This window comes from Leopardus geoffroyi, chromosome A2 (genome assembly GCF_018350155.1).
Source record: "Leopardus geoffroyi isolate Oge1 chromosome A2, O.geoffroyi_Oge1_pat1.0, whole genome shotgun sequence".
In the NCBI taxonomy this organism is placed as follows: Eukaryota; Metazoa; Chordata; class Mammalia; order Carnivora; family Felidae; genus Leopardus; species Leopardus geoffroyi.
Window position 1 is genome coordinate 121,398,389 of NC_059331.1, and position 15,035 is coordinate 121,413,423.

The 15,035-nt window shown below is 44.6% G+C and overlaps 1 protein-coding gene across 2 annotated transcripts in view; it reads left to right on the forward strand.

The window, feature by feature from the left end:
* Window positions 1–15,035, forward strand: part of CHN2 (chimerin 2) — a 300,337-nt gene that overhangs the window by 233,671 nt on the left and 51,631 nt on the right. The window lies entirely within an intron of this gene.

Consider the following 15,035-nt stretch of genomic DNA (forward strand, 5'->3'; position numbering starts at 1 on the left):
TTTATAATTAATTTATATTCTATTTACAGATAATATGTTATATATAAGTATAGATTATATAATTATTTTATAATTGCCTATTAACTCCTGTTATGACCGACTTGACTGTAAACCCCTTGAGGCCAGGAACCAGTCCTAGCTTCTGGCTCAGGGCCCGGACTGGTGATTCGTAAGTCAGAAATGCGAAGTTTGATAAAGTGCTGGGTCACACCATATCTTACAGTACTTTTCTGATTTACAAATCAGTCCGGGCCCTGAAGTTGCCGCTGAAAGCCAGCCACGGGAGCTGCATACCACAAGAGAAGCTTGATAACTTTGCAAAGATATGTTTTTTGCGTGGTAACGTGCTTAGCAGAATAAACCCGGATGGGAAAGATGAACTTGTTCCCCGCTATCTCACACAAGGAGCGAAGCAGACGACTTGAGAACGATAGGAAACATGGGAGTCTCTACAAAATTAAGTTCAATTAGAATTACTTCTTCAACTCAGTGAGCATCTGAAAAAATAACCTTTGTGTCAAGAAACTGGTTTGGAGGGGTGATAATGGAAAGCAAATTTAAAGTAGTCCTTAAACCAACAGAAATGGTTAAACGTCTTGTGGTGGAGAATAAGTCAGAATCTGGTCTTTGGGCCTAGAACAGGGCTAAAGAAATGTTGTCTTGTACATAAAGTTTTACTGGAACACAGCCACACCCAGGTGCACAGACTATGATTTCAGTACAGACAATGGCTGTCTTCATCCTGCAGTGGCAGAGTTGAATACTCCTGATGGGACACAGACCACATGGCTTGCAAATCGTAACACACTTGGCCACTGGCGCTTTGCAGTGGCTGGCCTTTGGCCTAGGAATGAATGAGATTACTTCCATTCATTCGGAATCACTCATGGCGCTCTGCAATGTGCTGAACACGGTACCCGGCACTCAGGTAACCCAAGTAAACACTGGATGTGATTGACAGTATGGCGGCTAGGCGCTGGTGAACCAACGCTGGGCGCAGGTAAAACTACAGCTGTCCTACAGAAGGCAGGAACACAGATGTTCCCGGCACGTGCAACAGTCCGGGCAAAGGCCAAGCAACGAGAAAAGGCCTACAGGTGGGTGGTGACCTAGTGTTTATTCTGCTCTAAAGCAAACCACTCTTGGGACATGTTTGTATCACTTCCTTTTCTCTACTTCCAGAGAAAATGATCGAGGGCCAAGTTCAATTTGTGGTTAGTCAGTATTCCACGCTGAGTTTCACGAAGTTGGCTTCCAGGATCTTCTCCAGAGGATGTGGTAGAAATTTAAGAAATTGAAGGCGTGCATTTTACTTTTGTTTGACGGGTATCTTGAAGGCAAATAGGAAGGTTCATTTCGTCTGTTTGCGGTGCACAAGTCTGTTGTGAGCGCCGATCATGTCTCCTCACCGTGAAACCCTTCAGGAAGGTGGAGAGTGTGAGTGAGTGGTCAAGGACGTTGTGGTAGCTGGAATAATGGCCCCAAAGGCAGCAAGTCCTCACCCCTGGAACCTGTAAATGCTATCTTAGTTTGGCAAGAGCGTCTTTGTAGATGTGATTAAATTAAGGATTTTGAGATGAGATCGTTCTGGATTCTCCAGATGGACCCCAAGTACCACCACAAGCACCTTTATAAGCTAGAGGCAGAAGGGAATGCCACAGACAGACACAGAAGGGGAGTCAGTGTGAAGGGAAGCATGGGGAGATGTGAAGAAGCTGGAATGATACAGCCACAGCTGAGGATGTCAGCAGCCCCCAGAAGCTGGAAAAGACGAGGAAAGGCGTATTCTCTGTTAAAGGCTCTGAAGGGAGCACAGCCCCTTCAGCAGTCCAGAGAAACTGATGTCAGACATTGGCCTCCAGAACTGTGAGAGAATACATTGGCATCGCTTTAAGCCACCAAACTTGTAGTCATTTGTCACAGCAGCCATGGGACACTAATACAGATGAATTTATCAGATAAAAAGCGTGCGTGTCATTGCATTACCTTGTGTGCCACAGTAAACTAGTGGGACAGAAGCAGTAGACCCCCCACTTTTTCTTTATCTGTGCAGGTAGGGGCAGATGGTATATAGTACGAGTTACTGAGCTGGGGTTGGTGGGGGGTAGAGCCTGAAGCAGAGAGAATCAGCAAAACAGTGGCAGAGGCCTGGAAGGAAAGGAGCTCACCGAGGCTTTAGATAACTGGGCAGAGATTCCTGGCTCAGTCATCCCCCTCTCTGCTTGATTTTATATATTTATATTTATTTTATATATTTGTAGTTATTTTATATATTTATATACATTTTAGATACATATAATATATACATAAATTAATATATTTAATATATAACATAAATATATATTTGTAATATATAAATACTTACATTTATATATTATAAATACATATATAATATATAAATACTTACATTTATATATTATAAATACATATATAATATATAAATACTTACATTTATATATTATGTATTATATATTATATATTATATAATTATATATATAATTATAATATATATAATAATTATATAATATATAAATACTTACATTTATATATTATAAATACATATAATATATAAATATATATTTATATTTATATGTTTATTTAGTATATTTATACATGTTTATTATATAAATTTACATCAGTTATATATATTTATATTGATATATATTAATATATAATAATAAATTATGGATATATTTATATTAATTGTGATTATATTTATAATTTTATAAATTCATATTAATTATAAATATATATTTATAATATTATAAGTATATGTTATATAAAATGAGGGGCACCTGGGTGGCTCAGTCGGCTGAGCGTCCGACTTTGGCTCAGGTCATGATCTTCCAGCTCATGAGTTCGAACCCTGTGTCAGGCTCTGTGCTGACAGCTCAGAGCCTGGAGCCTGCTTCAGATTCTGTGTCTCCCTCACTCTCTGCCCCTGCCCCACTCATGCCATGTCTCTCTCTGTCTCTCAAAAATAAACAACCATTTAGGGGCGCCTGGGTGGCTTGGTCGGTTAAGCGTCCAACTTCAGCTCAGGTCATGATCTCACGGTCCGTGAGTTCGAGCCCCGCGTCGGGCTCTGTGCTGACAGCTCAGAGCCTGGAGCCTGCTTCAGATTCTGTGTCTCCCTGTCTCTCTGCCCTTCCCCTGTTCATGCTCTGTCTCTCTCTTTCTCAAAAATAAATAAACGTTAAAAAAATTTTTTTTTAAAAATAAACAACCATTTAAAATATATATATATATATATATATATTACATAAGATGAATATATATTTATTTATATATTTTTATATATACTTATATATATTCACTTACTTGTTTAATGTCTGTCTCTTCCTACATGACAACATAATTTCCATAAAGGCAGAGATTTTTTTCTATTCTGTTCACTGTGTTGCCAATTCTGAAAACAGTGCCTAGAACCTAATAGTCACTCAGTAAATAGCTACTCAACACGTAAATGAAATCAAAGCAGATAAGATTCCGGATTAATTGTAAGCTTGTAACTGTACTGAGACCCCAGAGAAATACCCTCATTAAAGAATGTGGTAGGCAACAGGTGTGTATCTGAGAACGATTTGTCACCAGTCCATGGCGAGATCGGTACAGTAGTACAGAAGCCTCCAGAATTCCGTCTAAGTGCTTTTTTTAAAATCCACTGATTGAGGGGCGCCTGGGTGGCTCAGTCGGTTAAGCGTCCGACTTCGGCTCAGGTCATGATCTCGCGGTTTGTGAGTTCAAGCCCCGCATCGGGCTCTGTGCTGTCAGTTCGGAGCCTGGAGCTTGCTTTGGATTTTGTGTCTCCTTCTCTCTCTGCCCCTCCTCCACTTGTGCTCTGTCTCTCTATCAAAAGTAAATAAATGTAAAAAAAAAAATTAAAAAAAAAAATCCACTGATTGAAAAAATAGAGTTGATGAAGAGCTACTATTAATTCAATGCTTTTAAATGAATTTGTATTTGTATTAACCACAACATATGTACCTCATTTTAAAATGGTCACATATATGAGGAAGAGACAAATACTTTGAGGCGGGGAGCTGTATTTATTCTAAATATAGATGATTCTCCAACTACAGAGTAATCACGAACCCCTCGGAGTCTGTAGCCCGAAGGTTCAAAATTATAAGCCAACCTAAACAAGGAAACCAGGGTGTAAAGACATCCCATGATTGGCCCAGGGCATTATGATCTAGTTAGTGTCTGAGACAGGACCACACCTAGGCTTATATCCCATCGGGGTACAATTTCACTGGCCACTGATGAGATATCACCATAGATTTCTTAAAGGTCATCTCCTAGGCAACTGGGTGTGTGCTCATAGCCGAATCTGGCTAAAGGAGAAGGCCTCCCCGGGAGGGCCACGCTTCCAGTGGAGGACAGCCGGGCAGTGAGGACACGGGGGCACAGGGCTGGCTTCATGGGCGTGAGGCCTTTGCAGCCTCACAGAGCCCGGTGCTCAGAAGGCCATCGTTTGGTTTAGTGTTCTACTGTCACCTTCTTGAAATTCTTAATCTTTTTTTGAAAAAGGGGTACACATTTTCATCTTGCACTGGGCCCTACAAATGATACCGCTGGTCCTGTCTGGGCAAGACAATGTGGATTTAGCTGCATTTTATTTCTAGTTTATTTCTGATCTCGTTCCGGAGATCTAGCCCCCACTAGTGCCCCTCAGGATCTGGCAGACCCTGGGCTCCGGTAGGAGGAGGCTCAGTATACCAAGGCTGAGACTCGGGTGAGGCAAGGGAGGGGGTAAGGCACCAAAAGGAAGGAGGTGCTCACTCTCAGGGTTGTGCAGGTGTAAGACCAGCACCTGAGGGTATGTGCCCCTTCCATTTTGCACGTCACTTGCCTCACCCTGGTCCCACTCACCCTGCACAGGACCGTCCTCGCCTGCTTGCTTTGTCTTCGACAATGAATGTGTGCCTCCGTGGTCATGGACTTTTCATCAGCTAGGTCGGGTGGCACACAGAAACTACCCTACTGACTTCTTCATAGATTTTTCTGCAAAGTGTTCCTTATTTGTTCAGTCTTTGTTGAGGGAGAAATGGAATTCTTTCTCGGTGAGACTGGCCACGTTGGCTGGGGCACGCTCGCCTGTGTAAATGTAATTTGATATAAAGCTGAATCGTCAATACTGGGAAACATTTGACGGGGAGAGTGAAAGAGTAGATGGCACTGGTGGTCACCTTCAATGTGTCACCAGAGAGCAAGAGCCGTGTGGTGTGAAGTCAGAAAACCGTGGTTCTCATCCTGAGTCCTCTGCGTATTTGCTGTGGGGCCCGGGGCAAGGCTTCGTGCCTTCTCAGCCTCAGATCCTCACCTGTAAAATAGAGAGGGTATAGCTATCTCTAGCTCCCATGATGAGCGGGGGGGGGGGGAGGGTTGGGAGGGTTGTGTGATGAATTGACCCATCTGAACATGGTTTGCAAATCATAAAATAGTCGACACAATTATTCAATTTCAGGAGGAGTATCGTTTTGCAGGATGGCTCTATTGTGAGTTACCAACTGCTACCCACCGAGTGAGGGGTGAATTCCACAAGGTCACACAATAGAAGTTAGGCCTTGCGATAGGCTTCCCTGAGGAAAAGAAGAAACTGGAAGCCAGCGTTGGCCGGAGAAGAGAAGATGGAAAGGTCCGCTGAGACTGTGCACACTGCTAGATGGATTTGGGTGCCAGGGGAGGAACATCCCCCCGCCCCCATTTATCTCTCTTTTTTTGGGGTGAGTGTGAGAGCAGTTTTGTTAGTGGGGAGATAAGGAAACGACTTTGGCACCAGGCAGTCTGGATTTGGGTGCCCGTTGTTTATAGGAATTATCTGGGAACGCAAGTTCTCAGCACCTGGGGACCTTGGGACCCAAGCAATATGATTACGCTGGAGGGTGGGCACCACTTGCCCCATGGAGCTTGGGCACAGCCTCTCCCGCTGTGAGAGAGAGTTAGGACCCCACTCCCGTGACTCTTTAACCAGATAAACTAAGGTGAGCGCCTAGAGGCATTTTCAAACCCCCTGCTTCTATCACAGGAGCATCATGACACAAGGGAAACAGAGATCGTCATGCTAACCCCAACATTACAACCTAACTAGGTCATGTCAGGGTTTATTGGTGATCGGTTTAGATTTCATAGAGAGATCAGGATCCAGCCAGGCTAAATCCAGAGCCGCCCATTAATGAACTATTTTAAGAGGATTCTGTATAATTATAAAAGACTCCCTGGGGCCTTTGGCCTAAAGTGCAACCACAGTTCATTCCCTCGAGTTCAACTTATGTTCCCTGCCCATCCTTCCTTCCTTATGTTGCCTCTCCTCACTGCTTCCTTCCCGGCCTGAAATCCCACCCATGTAAGCACTGTAGCAGGTGCACAGTCCAGCCGTGGTGACAGGGCATGGGAGCCCCAGAAGTAGACAGATAATAACAGCACAGTGTGCATTTTGCACTAAGTGCTGTGGGTGCCTAGGGGAAAATATGAGAGAGGGAGTCAGGCCCACTTCAAAAAGGAGACGACAGTTCAGCTGTATCATGGAAGATAAGTAGGACGTTTGGGGACAAAAAAGGGAGACGGATGTGCCGAGCAGACGATGCAGGGGGCAATGATGTCATACTTCAGAGGAGATAACTGTGGAGCACGGAGAACAGCGTGTGGCACATAGTAGCCGCTCGGTAAGGGGTAGTGGCGATAGTAATATGTGCAAAGAGTTTCAAATACTCAGGATGGACAGAACGCAGGAAGGGAAGGTCTGGAAACGAAACTGAGGAGGTAGTCGGGGGATCTTTCTTCATGAAGGACTCGGCACAGTATGCTAAGGGAGTTAGACTTTTTTCTTCGTAGGATGTTTTAGCCAACAAATTTACCTGCTCTGTCATTCAGACACTCATCGTTGTCTCCACGGGAATGGTCTAGGTTAGGACATGTTAACAAATAACCCCCAAGGGCCTAAAGCATCGAACATTTTCTTTCTTTCTTTCTTTCTTTCTTTCTTTCTTTCTTTCTTTCTTTCTTTCTTTTCTTTCTTTTCTTTCTTTCTTTTCTTTCTTTCTTTTTCTTTCTTTCTTTCTTTCCTTCTTTCTTTCTTCCTTCCTTCCTTTCCTTCTTTCCTTCCTTCTTTCCTTCTTTCTTTCCTTCTTTCTTTCTTTCTTCCTTTCTTTCTTTCTCTCTTTCCTTCTTTCTTTCCTTCTTTCTTTCTTTCTTCCTTCCTTTCCTTCTTTCTTTCTTTCCTTCTTTCTTTCTTTCTTTCTTTCTTTCTTTCTTTCTTTCCTTCTTTCTTTCTTTCTTTCTTTCTTTCCTTCCTTCTTTCCTTCTTTCTTTCCTTCTTTCTTTCTTTCTTTCTTTCTTTCTTTCTTTCTTTCCTTCTTTATTTCTTTCCTTCTTTCTTTCTTCCTTCCTTTCCTTCTTTCTTTCTTTCTTTCTTTCTTCCCTTCTTTCTTTCTTTCTTTCTTTCTTTCTTTCTTTCTTTCTTTCCTTCCTTCTTTCTTTCTTCCCTTCTTTCTTTCTTTCCTTCTTTCTTTCTTTCTTCCCTTCTTTCTTTCTTTCTTTCTTTCCTTCTTTCTTTCTTTCCTTCTTTCTTTCTTTCTTTCTTTCTTTCTTTCTTTCTTTCTTTCCTTCTTTCTTTCTTTCCTTCTTTCTTCCTTCCTTTCTTTCTTTCTTTCCTTCTTTCTTTCTTTCTTTCTTTCTTTCTTTCTTTCCTTCTTTCTTTCTTTCTTTCTTTCTTTCCTTCTTTCTTTCTTTCTTTCTTTCTTTCTTTCTTTCCTTCTTTCTTTCTTCCTTTCCTTCTTTCTTTCTTTCCTTCTTTTCTTTCTTTCTTTCTTTCTTTCCTTCTTTCTTTCTTTCTTTCCTTCTTTCTTTCTTTCTTTCTTTCTTCCTTTCCTTCTTTCTTTCTTTCCTTCTTTCTTTCTTTCTTTCTTTCTTTCCTTCCTTCTTTCCTTCTTTCTTTCCTTCTTTCCTTCTTTCTTTCCTTCTTTCTTTCCTTCTTTCTTTCCTTCTTTCTTTCTTTCTTTCCTTCTTTTCTTTCTTTCTTTCTCTCTTTCCTTCTTTCTTTCCTTCTTTCTTTCTCTTTCTTTCTTTCTTTCTTTTTCTTTCTTTCTTTCTTTCTTTCTTTCTTTCTTTCTTTCTTTCTTTCTTTCTTTCTTTTCTTTCCTTCCTTCCTTCCTTCCTTCCTTCCTTCCTTCCTTCCTTCCTTTCTTCCTTTCTTTTTTAAATTTTGTTATGTTTATTTATTTTGGAGAGAGAGACACACACACACACAGAGTGTGAGTGGGGGAGGGGCAGACAGAGAAGGAGACCCAGAATCCGAAGCAGGCTCCAGGCTCCAAGCTGTCAGCACAGAGCCCGACGCGGGGCTTGAACCCACAAACGGTGAGATCATGACCTGAGTCGAAGTCGGACGCCCAACCGACAGAGGCACCCAGGCGCCCCGAACACTTACTTCTTACTCATGTTCCAGACCCGTCACGGTACATGCCCAGTAGTGTCCTGTTTCTGTGACCTGTGCTTCCAGCCTCTGTCTGAAAGCGATGCTCATCCCTAGTTCCATTTCATTGACCACGGGAAGTCACGTGGCTATGCCCACTTCGAAGGGAATGAAGCAGGGCAGTCCTACTACACGGTGATGGGTACGTGGCTGTGCACATTTGTCAAAGCTCACGGAACGGTGTACGTAAAATGAATGAATTTTACAGCATGGAACTTCTATGTTAACAGCTCTGACTTTGTAACAAACACTTTGGTGTATTTTTCAAATAGCCAACTTAAAAAAAATTGTTAAAGTCATGATCCAGACAGCCACCTTAAATCTTATTTGAGCTCTAAAAAGTAATTTTATGGATTCCCTTTAGAAACACCACAACCTGTGTTATGCTGCTACATGTTTAACAACCGGGAGTGTTTTCCCTCTGGGAGAGGGGACGGAAACTTGATATTTGCCTACTTGTATTGTGTACATACTCCTACCGTGGCTGACTTCAGGCTCCCAACATGGTGTCACAGAATCAAGCTGGGAAGAAAGGCGTGCAATTTGAGCTAATTCTAGCATGCCACTAAAAATATTAAAATATGCTGTAATTGAATCATAGCATTATAAGACATTATAATAAGCAGCGACATAATGACTGCCTTCATGATGTTCCAGGGCTTCCTTGTACAGATTCCCAGTTTGCTAGTAATGCAGAATTAACAATAACAATAATAATAATGCCAACTAGATACTGCAGTTTTGAAAAACAATCTGGCAGAATCATAAATTTAGAGATAGATGGGGCCTTGGAGTTTATCTAGTCACTTCGCCTTTGAGGACACACAGGAAGTCAAAGGCATGCCAACTGGCCGGTGGCAAAACCAGAGTGAAAACACAGGTTCCTGACTTCCTATTTCATATCTGTGGGTGGTTTTCCCCATCAGTGCAGGAACTCTGGGAGTCCAGGTTTTGAATGGGTACCATTGTTCCTGGTCCGCTTTCTGATATCCATCTTACAAGTATTATTTTTAAGAGCTCAAAACATTCAGCGCAGCCATGCCTGTGGCAAACAAGGGGCAGAGGACCAGGGGGTAGGGAGGCGTGTCAAGGGTTATTTGATAGCTATTGGATCCAAACAATGCGTTTCACCCCAGAGAGAATGCAGGATAACCTGACACCTTGTCTGAGGGCTGTGCACATGGGAGCCAGGTTTCTTGGGTGCCACCGACGGTGTGCTGCCCTAGCCTTTTCCACCCACCCCCCCCCTTTCACCCCACGTTAACAAGAGCAAGGGCAACCCTGTGCTCAAAGCCAAGGCCACTAAACGTTTTCCCATCTCAACTAAACTTGGGGGTAGCTGAGAAGAATCTTCAGAAGAATTGATCCATTCTGCAGGCCTCAAGGTAGAGTCGAAACCCATAATAATAAAACTCTGTCATAATAATGACTCTTTGGGGGCGACGCCAGACTTGTCCCCAGATCTGTTTCAAACTTGTGCGACTCTGGTCGTACACTTTTTAAATGCCCCTTTCTTCTTTCTCAGTCTAACAAATTCTTACTCTTCCTTCAAAGTCCGTGTCAATGTCACTTCCCTTTTGAAGACTTTTCTGACCTTGATCTTGGAGTACCTCCCATCCCCCCCTCTAAATTCATTACTCCATCTACCCTGCTCCCAGAACACTTTGTAGCTACGTTTTCTGCAGCTTGTATTATAGCGTTTTGTGATTATTTGGTCAGATGTCTGTCTCCTCAGCTAAACCAAGTACTCGCTCCTTGAAGTCAAGACCCATGTCGTTTTCATCTTTCATTTCCTGTAGCCCCATAGTGCCTGGCCTAGACCATAGTAGACACCAAGGCGAGAGGATGGGGAGTGAGGGATAGAAGGACAGAACAAGGATCCTTCTGGACTGAGAGCAAACACCCTGGGAAAAGTGAGGTTTCCCTGTGCCCATTCGTGCCCTGAGCTATCAGATGACTGTGTACACTTGGGGCGGGGGGCAGGGGGTGGGCCAAGTCCCAACCTTACGGTGCATGAACATCATGAGGCACGTTTGTTTAAAATGTAGATCCCCGCCTCCCCTCCCCTACCTCAACTCTGACTTATAGATGTGAGAAGGGGGCCAGAAATGCGATATGTTCTTTAGATGGTCTGCAGGACACTTTGGCAAACACCGGTCGGATGATTTCAAAAACGCCGACGTGGTAGGGGCTGGGGGAGGGCGTAGGCTCCAGTCTGTACTCGCAGTGCTGTAGACAGTGCTCCAGAGCCTGCCCTGTTTCTCCAGAAGCACAGGGAGCTGAAAGATCCAAGGGGAGTCATCTATAACCCAACCCAACTCACTCACGCCATAGTCATACAGAAGCAACACTGGCATTCCCCTTGGTCCAGGATATCTGGCAGACTTTTTGGCTCGCCAAGGGTACCTCTGAACATTCTTGATTCTCGTACGTTATTTGATTATTCTGGGCTGTGGAATAGCCACCCAGGGTCCTAGCCCTAGTGATGGTCTGGCTCAGGAGCGTGAGATGTGGCCCTGGGCTCTAAGACCTCTAGCAAAGTGGGTGACTGTGGCCGGTGCCACTGCCGGGCACTCTCTGGGCCGACCTTGGGCCTCCTTCAGGCCGGCCATCTTGTCCTGGCCACAGCAATAATGGCGCAGTGCCCTCTTGTCGAGTCACGCATACCCTTGAGGCTGCCTCACACCCAGCGCCAGGAGCCGCCTCTGCCTTCAAAGCTGGGTAATAACGGGACTGTCACCTTGTGGCAGAGGGCCGCTCCCAGCATCCCCAGCCCTTGAGACCTTTCTCTAAGCCCTTCACACTCCTGCAGACCCACCTGAGCCGATCTCAGAACCGAACTCTGGAACGATCTGACAAGGGCTGAGCAGCGTGTGTGTCACACTCGTTCACATCACCAAGTATGTTCGTTGCCCAGAGGACGATCATCTTACATTCCTACTCATTAAGTTACTATAATTATACCCACATGGGGTATAATTGATTTTAATTTTCACTCTGAGGTAGCTCCAGGTTACAACCGTGAGTCTCTCACCTTGGAGAACTCTCTCCCTTTATTTAGCATTTAAACGAGTATCAGGAGGGAAACACAAGAGGTAATTACGAGGAGAAACCAAGTGTTGAAAGGGGCAGCGTTTGAAGCGCTTGGCCGTCCTACGTGGCTCCAGTTCAGTCCGTGGGAAGTCAGCTGGGTGGCCCCAGGGAGCAAGGCACCCCGACGTTGATGAATTGTACAGCGGTACCCGAGTCGTTCTAATGCGATTCTTGCCCACGGCTCAGTAGCCTCTACTTACGAATTAACACGTATTTTAAAACTCACGCACGTTACCTAAAGCTTCCAAACAAGTGGTAGTAAGGTTACAATTTCAACTGCCCGCTCTTTTTTCCATCAACAATTTTAGTGGGCCACGTGGGCCATAGTCAGAGATCCACCTTTAACCTTTCAGAGTTCAGCCTCCTGTTCTTTGAGGTCCCAGAAGACACTGTCGATTTTCTCATTTGTGTTTAATTTCAAATTTTCCCCGTGACGGGCAGATACGACGAGGGGTTGCTTTCAACAGGCTGTGAGTAGGGGTGTTTGTCGGATAAAATGGAAGCGTTTATTTTTAGATTGTGAAGGTGCTAGAATTAGTGGGGTGTGTTGGTTCTATTTGAGTCTCTAGGCAAATTACACAACTAAACAATTAGTTTACTAAGGGGGTGCCACCGTAGCTGACGGTATATATAACACACGCACACACCGACATGCTTCGCACAGGATTCCGCTGTTGGCTGCCCCGTCTCTGTTCCCCCGTGGCTCCGATATTACGTAATTATCTGGTTACTTGTCTCATCCCTTTTAACTTTTCAAGGGCGTCCATAGAACCAGTGCTGAAGTTAATGTCTGGTGCACATTTGAAGATGGGACATGGTTTTGGCTAAGCCCTCATTCTGGAAGCAAGGAAACTGAGGCCTTAAGACATCAGGTTACTTGGCTAAGATCATAACACAGGACCAAAAAAAAAAAAAAAACATGCCTGTGTCGTAAGCAGGAGACTTTCCAATCAGATCCAGATATTTATCAACTGTCCCCTATCAAGAGTCTCAGTTTCCCTCAGTCACTTGGACATGTGAAAGGATGTGCTTTTATTCTGGCAAACACGCCCAAGAAGATAAGTCATTTTGCTTTGGCCTTCCCCTTTGTCTATCTCATCTGCACAGTTCTTTGTGTAAGGATCCAAGGGTGTGGCGAGCTATCAGAATTCGGGAACGGACGGAGGTAATGCCCAGAAGACACATTTGTGAAATTCAACCAGTTAAGAACCCTGTTGCCTTGAATTGGACAGGGATTCTTTCACAAAAAGGTCTCCCCTGCTTTTGAATTAAGTTACACTAAACTGAGAGAGACCGGTTCCCCGTTCCCTTTCATGTGGTTTCAGGTTTTCCCAGGCATCTTGCGTCTTCCACGGTGATGCTCCTTGCCAGGACCGTGGTGGATCAGGAGTCAGGTTCACCCCCCTCCAGAGGGCTCTGAAAGGCTTGGGTCCACACGTTGTAACTTTTAAAAAATGTATTCTCAAGTATCTTTTGAAAGACTTGTAGGATTTTTTTTTTTTATGTTTTTTATTTTATATTTGAGAGAGAAAGACAGAGCATGAGCCAGGGGAGGGGCAGAGAGAGGGGGAGACACAGAATCTGAAGCGGGCTCCAGGCTCTGAGCCGTCAGCCCAGAGCCCGACGCGGGGCTCGAACCCACAGACAGTGAGATCGTGACCTGAGCCAAAATCGGATGCTCGACCTGCTGAGCCATCCAGGCACCCCAAGACTTGTAGGATCTTTAGAAGAATTGTCACACTTCCTCCTTCGTGTGCTTTTTATCTTCACTTCTTTTTCACACGGTACTAATTCTCTTTCTCTTACTATGGCTCCCCCTCCTCTGCTTTCCCATGTCATTGGGATTTTTTATTTTCTTTTTTTTTCCATTTGAAAGGGGAATGTCACCCCAGAGAAATCAGCCCAAGGTGATCCTTGCTAATCCTTCTCCCCGTACAGATCAAACTTTCCCCATTCAGCCCAACTGCAGGTTTCTTCATTAGGTCAGACCACCATGGATCAGCCAGAAGGGCCCCAATGGCCTCAGGACATGAAACATCGGATTAATTGTGCACTGGGAGAGGGAATGAAGAATTCCTTTCTGAGGTCAATCAGCCCATTCCAGGAGCAAACCCACTTCACAGAGCAGCCCACAGCAGCAGGGACCTCTGCTGGGAAAGCCGTATACACCTGCTAGGTGACACCAGCCTGACAGCACCTGCTAGTCAGGGTGACATCAGCCTAGAGCCCAGGAAGGTTCTGGCTCCCCCTGCCTCCCCTCCTAGCATGCCAGGCTCACAGACATCCAGAAAAGCAAGAACAAACCTCCAGCAAACTCACAGGTAGTATAGGAGAAGCCTCTGGAGGCCTGGATATCCTGTATTCAGAATTCTCCCGATTTTACCGCTGCAAGTAGTGACCAAACAGCCAACGAGGCAGCAGCAAGAGGAAGAGACCGGGAGGAGAGAAAAGAGGAGATGGAAGGAAAGGAGCCGTCACACAATAGAATACACCTGGCAGATCAACTATGTCAGCATCGACCCTCGGCCTCCTCCCTCTGTCACTAAGACAAATCAAGTACAGTTGCCCCTTTTCCAAACCAGCAGCTCCAATCTCACTGCAACCCTTAGTGTTTTTTGAAGCAGATTTCTCTTGGCACCTGCACATTGGAACCACAGGGCATCTCTTAAAAATGTCAATGCCTAGCTTCCTCCCCTAGATATTCTGGTGTAATTGATCTAGGGTGGCAAGTAGACATCTGAATTTTTAAAGACCCCCCCCCCAAGTTATTGCAAGGGGCAACGTAGTTTGGGAACCACTGCATTATTGGCCAGGTCATTCCTAACGCCCATACCTCACATACCCCCAGAACAGAACTTGAAGACACCCTCCGCTTCCTCCAAGGCACCCTTACCCTATTGTAGCAATAGAAATGTGAGGGCAAATTCAGATCCAGCCAGTATTTACTGAGCACCTGTTATGTGCCATGCCCTGTGCTAGTTAGTGACTTCTTAGGCTTTGTCGTTAACCCAGCAGGCGCCCGTTTTAAAGGCAAAAAGTTGTCTTGTGAGATAAGGGTAACCATCTGATCTTTACGATCTGCGGCTTCCTGCTTCCAGGATGCTCCTCAGATAGAGTGATTTACAGGTACCTCTGTACTCATTTCAAACGTGAGAAAAGATGGTTTTACAAGGCCAGAAATGGGGGGGGGGGGGAAGGGGCGGTGGGAAGAAGTGAGATCCCAGGGGTTCGCCCCATCCACATTGAACTAACACATTTTACGATTACGATTACGATTTATGGTGAGCAAGACCGACATGACCATGTAGAATTTAGGGTTAAACAGTGCCAAAAGAAAAGCAGTTACGTAAAGGATGGTCTGAGCTAAGCCAGACACAAAGAAAAGCTTCCTGGAGAAAGTGATGAGGGGCCCAGGGGAGGTTGCAAGGATGAATAGGAGTCAGCAAGGTGAACAAAGAGGAAGGAT